The following is a 6,802-nucleotide window of genomic DNA, read 5'->3' as shown; positions in this document are numbered from 1 at the left end:
TTCATGACCTTTCCAGAAGAGTATATATAAATATACTTTGTTCCTTTTTAATGGCTACTATATCAACTTCTGAAGCTTGAAGTTCATTTAATGATAGTCATTTCGGTGATTTAAAATTTAAATCAATGCAAAATAAAACATTTTACATTCTAGTTTTGTGAACTCTCAATTACTTTCAAAAATATATTTTTACAAATAAAAATCTTAGTCAAATGTAAACACATGGTACAATATCATAGCCACTACTCAAGAAGATGAGCTGAGATTTACAAAGGTTTCTGTAAGTTTGAGCATACCTTGCTTCACACAAGTGAACATTCAATAATGGCAGTGGAGTCAGGGCAAGATGATATGGTTTGGCTCTGTGTTCCCACCCAAATCTTCTCTTGAATTTTACTCCCATAATTCTCACATGTTGCAGGAGGGACCTTGTGAGAGAAATTGAATCATAGGGGCAGTTCCCTGTATGCTGTTCTCATGGTGGTGAATAAGTCTCGTGAGATCTGATGGTTTTATAAAGGGTTTCCGCTTTCACTTCTTCCTCATTCTCTCTCTTTCCACCACCAGGTAAAAAGTGCCTTTCACCTTCTGCCATGATTGTGAGGTCTCCCTAGCCACGTGGTACCGCAAGTCCCTTAAACCTCTTTCTTTTGTAAATTGCCCAGTCTCGGGTATGTCTTTATCAGCAGCATGAAAACAATGTACTAATATAGTAAATTGGTACCAGTAGAGTAGGGCACTGGTGAAAAGATACCTGAAAATGTGGAAATGACTTTGGAATTGGGTAACAGGCAGAGGTTGGAACAGTTTGGAGGGCTCAGAAGAAGACAGAAAAATGTGGGAAAGTTTGGAATGCCCTAGAGATTTGTTGAATGGCTTTGACAAAAATGTTGATAGTGATATGGACAATGAAATCCAGGCTGAAGTGGTCTCACATGGATATGAGGAACTTCTTGGGAAATGGAGTAAAGGTGACTCTTGCTATATTTGACTGTCAGCATTTTGCTCCTTCCCTAGAGATTTGTGGAACTTTGAACTTGAAGGAGATGGTTTAGGGTATTTAGCAGAAGAAATTTCTAAGCAGCAAAGCATTCAAGGGTGACTTGAGTGCTGTTAAAGGTATTCAGTTTCAAAAGGGAAACAGAGCATAAAAGTTTGGAAAATTTGCAACCTGACAACTCAATACCAAAGAAAATTCCATTTTCTGAAGATAAATTCAGGCAGCCTGCAGAAATTTGCACATGTAATGAGAAGCCAAATGTTAATCGCCAAGACAATGGGGAAAATGTCTCCAGGGCATGTCAGAGACCTTTGCAGCAACTCCTCCCATCACAGGCTCAGAGGTTTATAAAGAAAAAATGGTTTTGTGGGCCTGGTCCAGGTTCCTTCTGCCATGTGCAGTCTAGGGACTTGGTGTCCTGTGCCCCTTTCATCCACTACAGCTGAGACTGAAAGGGGCCAAGGTACAGCTCAGGCTGTTTCATCAGCAGGTGGAAGCCCCAAGCCTTGGCAGCTTAGACATGGGTGGTCTTGAGCCTGCAAGTGCACAGAAGACAAGAATTGAGGTTTGGGAACCTCCACCTAGATTTCAGAAGACTGGATGCCCAGGCTGAATTTTGCTGCAGGGGCAGGGTCCTCATGGAGAACCTCTACTAGGGCAATGAAGAAAGGAAAGGTGGAGTCGGAGCCTCCACACAGAGTCCCTACTGGGACACCACCTAGTGGAGCTGTGAAAAGAGCGCAACTGTCCTCCAGACCCCAGAATGGTAGATCCACCAACAGCTTGTACCGTGCACCTAAAAAAGCCACAGACACTCAATGCCAGCCCCTTAGAACAGCCAGGAGGGGGGCTATACCCTGCAAAGCCAAAAAGGGAAGCTGCCGAAGACAATGGGAACCCACCTCTTGCATCAGCATGACCCCAATGTAAGACATAGAGTCAAAGAAAACATTTTGGAGCTTTAAGATTTGACTGCCCCGCTGAATTTGAGACTTGCATGATGCCTGTAGCCATTTGTTTTGGCTAATTTCTCCATTTGGAATGGCTTATTCACCCAATGCCTGTACCCCATTGTATTTAGGAAGTAAATAACTTGCTTTTGATGTTACAGGCTCATAGGTGGAAAGGACTTGCCTCGTCTCAGATGAGATGTTGGACTGTGGACTTTTGAGTTAATGCTGAAATAAGTCTTTGGGGGACTTTTGGGAAGGCATAATTGGTTTTGAAACGTGAAGACATGAGATTTGGGAGGTGCCACACATGGAATTATATAGTTTGGCTCTGTGTCTTCACCCAAATCTCATCTTGAATTGTACTCCCATAATTCCCATGTGTTGGGGGAGGGACCCGGTGGGAGATAATTGAATCATGGGGGCAGTTTTCCCCATACTGTTCTCATGATAGTGAATAAGTCTCATGAGATCTGATGGCTTTATAAGGTGCTTCTGCTTTTTCTTCTTCCTCCTTCTCTTTCTTGCCAGTAAGAAGTGCCTACTGCTATGATTGTGAGGCCACCCTAACCATGTGGAACTGTAAGTCCATTAAACCTCTTCCTTTCGTAAATTGCCTAGTCTCAGTTGTGTCTTTATCAGCAGGATGAGAATGGATTAATACACAGGGCAATGAAGAGATTGCTATTCCTTTTAGATTTTTTTTCACAAATGATTGGTATTTGTAAGTATGTTCTTTATACTAGATTCTGAAATAGCAACAAGATGAATCACACATAAGCTGAAACAAATTCTAAGAGCAGTGTACATAAGAGGAAATTTTTGATTTAAGACTATCTTATTTATTTATTCTATATTCTCCACTCCTTGGGAAGTAGAAGGTAAAATAAGAAAAGCTATATATTATAATGAGAATATGGGAAAAAGGGAAACAGATATCTCAAAGGACATATTCCACAGCAGATTGCAACACTCATATTAGATTCTGTGTCTAATTTAAAGAAATGGAATGAAATCATTACTCCATGCAAAAGTTGCATTCTACACTAATAATAAATTCAGAAAAAAATATGTTTTCCTGACAAAACATCAATTTCTATTACCATTAAGTTTCGTTTCCCAGTAGAAGAAAGAGTTAGTAATGTGACCTTGAAGTTAATTGGTTTTCGCAAAGAAAACTAGAAACCTCAGTAAATATTCACATTAAAATAGTGGATTAAAGTTCCTTGAAAATTACCTTATAGTTAGTAATTTTAATAGTCATGTACTCACTGTCTTTCAGCATCAAATCCATACCTTATACTTTACTCTGAGATGCTGGTACTAGAATTTTGCAAACTGTATTCCTGATTTCCATGATTATGTCCAACGGAGGCATTGAAGAGAATGAATGAAGTGAGAAAGAACTCTCCCCCATTTATGTTTTCTTCTTTTTTTCTGCTGTTCACATCAGCATAACTCAAAAGAGAGAGTGATCTGCAGTCTCCAGCTTCTTTTGCCAGTCCTGATTTCAGCCTCATCACCCTTCTTACAGGAACCAACAACCAAGAGGCACCTCCTCTTTGGAGACTGAGTGCCAACCCTACAGGGCTTCACAAAAAACTCTCAGGCCTTGCTCTTCCCAGTTCTTTTCCCATCTTTGTTTTTATCAGTTGAAATCTTTGGGTTAGCTTAGTGCTCCCTTTTGGCTGTTTTAGTTCAACAGTTCTTATAAAACTATTGTGCTCTCTATAAAGTCTGCCCTGTGTGAAGCCCTTGAGTGATATAGTACTTTAAAAGGTGAAATGATTCAGCAGCCTATGTTCAATAATACATACAGACCTAAATCAAGCTCAGGTTATCTGATTATCTGGATTTCTTTACTAATCCTTGAGTCTCAGTTTACCTCAAGTAGTTGATCCTCAGCTATCAGCCTGGGTTATAGGGGAGATTATACAGCATATTTATTCCATGTGGGAACCAAGGTAAACCTCCTACATCAAAATGGAAGATTATCAATGATTTATTAAGTTCATAATTGCTACATGGTCTGAATACATGCTTTTTTTCATTCATGAAAAAACCGTGAACACTGCAAAAAATAATGCAGCATCAAGCTAACACAGAACTGACAATTTTCAACACAGAAACCTGATCATTTTTATTTGTTTGGAAGCAATTCTCTGGTGTTTTTATCTCCTCAGATGCTCTTTTCAAGAATCTTGCATAACAAAGAGCCTTGGAAGTTAGAGACAGTGTATCACTCCTTAGGAGAGACACTTCTTGTCTGATCAGTGTAATAAACATAGAGAATTTTTCTCCTCAGAGACATTCTAGTAGAGTAAAGTCTTCCTTCTCCTTCCCAAAGGGATAGCCTTACATTCCAGGCAGAGTTACTCTGGAGATAAAGATGGGCAGGTTGTCTGGCAGATCCCTTATACAATTGAGGGTTTTTAAAGTGCAGTGTTTCTCAGCTGTGATATAACCCCTGTGATATAGTTTGTGTGTGCAGAGTCCTGGTCACTTTAAGCTGCTATAACAAAGTATCATAGACTGTGTGGCTTATAAACAATAGAAACTTATTTCTCACAGTTCTGGAGGCTGGAAGTTCAAGATCAGGGTGCTAGCATGGTTGGTTCTGGTGAGGACCATTTTCTGGGTGGCAGATTGCCACTTCTCTTTGTAGCCTCACCTGGCAGAAACAGGAAGAAAGAGTTCTTTGGGGTTCTTTTTACAAGTGCACTAATTCCATTCATGAAGGCTTCATCCTCATGACCTAATTACCTTCCAAAGACACCTTCAAATGTTATCACATTAAAAGTTAAGATTTCAACATATAAAATATCAATCTGTAACACAAAATATTTACCCGTGCCACCCCCATGGGATTTGGAAGGTAAAGAGTACTGTGAACCCACATTGCCTGCCATGTGGCGAACAGTAAACTGTCTAGAACCATTTGAGTGCATCTCATTGTCTTCTTACTGAATCTATGCAAGTGAGCTAGACAGCTACATAACTCCAACACATTTCCAGTTAATACTACTGCTTAAAACCATGTGTGTGTGTGTGTGTGTGTGTATGTGTGTATCTCCACACTTACTATACTAAGTACACATTTCATGGATTAATACAAGTTTGTTTAAGTAAATATATATATATACACACACATATACATACACACACATATATACATACACACACATAGACACACACACACATATCTATCACTTAACCTTAGCAGGTAATTATTATTTCTTATCTTATTTTCTTTCAGGTCAGATGGGTAACATGCTGCCACCAAAACAAGATTTGAAGAAGGTACATCTCACATGTGCACATAAACACCCAATCATCATGCTTGAGAATAATTACTACGTTCTGAGTACTTAAAGAAAATTATAGTTTTAAAAAAGAGCAGCATTCTTATTACTTTCATTAAATGGACAGAATTCCAAAAGTGGGAGTTTATTCACTTGAATTATGTGATTATGACCTTCCCTCTCGATCATGTTTACATGTGTAAGGATGTGCATTGAGGATAGAGGATTTTCCACAATGTCTGGTGTGAACCTTGTTATGCAGGTTTGTGTCATCTGATTTGTATACTCTGTTATTTCCTTTTTGCTAGGTGGTGGGAGGGCTCCCCAAATGTTTACAACTTATCATTCGTTAAAGTATATTTCTGATATTACTATTTCCTATTTTCTTAGTGCTGATTTATTCTTATTACTCTAGAATCTTCCTTGATTTATCAAAGTCTGCTTTTTCTATCAGTTTGAACAACTTATTTGCATTTATTAAAAAAAATTTACAAAGTTCTAGTGTACCTACATTTTTCAATGTGTTATTTTTAATTTACATTTTCTCTATTATCTTTCAATGTTATTTTTATTTATAATTTGTCAACTTATTTCTTTTTTATAAAGCTTATTTTTCCTACATTATATTTACAATATCAACCCTGCATACATAGATTTTATTTATTGACTTATTTTTAGTTCTCGAACCATTTGTACTAATTCAGGTTGTATCTTTTTTAGTTCATTATGTCTGAATCCTGAAGGCTTTACTTTTCTTTCTTTTGGAATGTGCTCTGTTATTTGTTTTCTTAAATAATGTATTTTAACCATAAATTGAAGGAAGAGATAGTCATGTAATCTGCTGGCTCCTCTACACTAGCATTAAATCTCCTAGTCTGAGATCCTTTATATCACACTCTGAGTATCATTCACATATGCCTGTACCCCATACCATTGATCCTTTATATCTGTTATGTCTTATATCAGAAATGCCTAGTAAATCATGTCATATCATGCAGCTCAGGATGGACAGGGAAAATGCAAACACTTAGTTTCAAAAACAGGTGATATTTTATAGTTCTTCCATTCCTGCTGGTTTTCCTTTGCTATCAACTCATTTTGATCAACTTCTTGACGTGATCAATTTCTTGTACTGGATATTTATATGACTTATGGATTGATACATTTTTATTGTTTGCTTATTTACTTATTTAACTTGCTAATGCTCACAGGTCTAGTTTACTCTTGGTTCTTTTATTTCTACTTAGAGCAGCCTAATAGGCAGGCAAAAACTTGTATTTCAAGGAAGGGTTACATTATAATCAGAAACCACTGGCATGTAGACTTGGCTTCACATTGACTACATGGTTCAACATTGAATAATAATTCTTGCTTGAATCTCATTTTTACCGTATGAGATATTTTAGCATTGCCTGAGATGCTATCTAATATTTCTTTAAACAGCTTTTCAGGAGTCCTCTCTTCTCAGTAGGTGATTCGTTCCAACACTCCCAAATGATACCTGAAACTGTGGATAGTATCTCATCTTATATATACTATGTTTTTTCTGT

General features: G+C 37.7%; 1 pseudogene; it reads right to left on the bottom strand.

The window, feature by feature from the left end:
• Nucleotides 1-5,205: 5,205 nt before the first annotated feature.
• LOC111546728 lies at nt 5,206-5,301 on the bottom strand (annotated as a pseudogene).
• Nucleotides 5,302-6,802: the final 1,501 nt, after the last annotated feature.

This window comes from Piliocolobus tephrosceles, chromosome 4, assembly GCF_002776525.5.
Source record: "Piliocolobus tephrosceles isolate RC106 chromosome 4, ASM277652v3, whole genome shotgun sequence".
Lineage (NCBI taxonomy): Eukaryota > Metazoa > Chordata > Mammalia > Primates > Cercopithecidae > Piliocolobus > Piliocolobus tephrosceles.
Note: the sequence above shows the minus strand (reverse complement) of the source record. Positions and strands in the feature narration are given on the sequence as shown.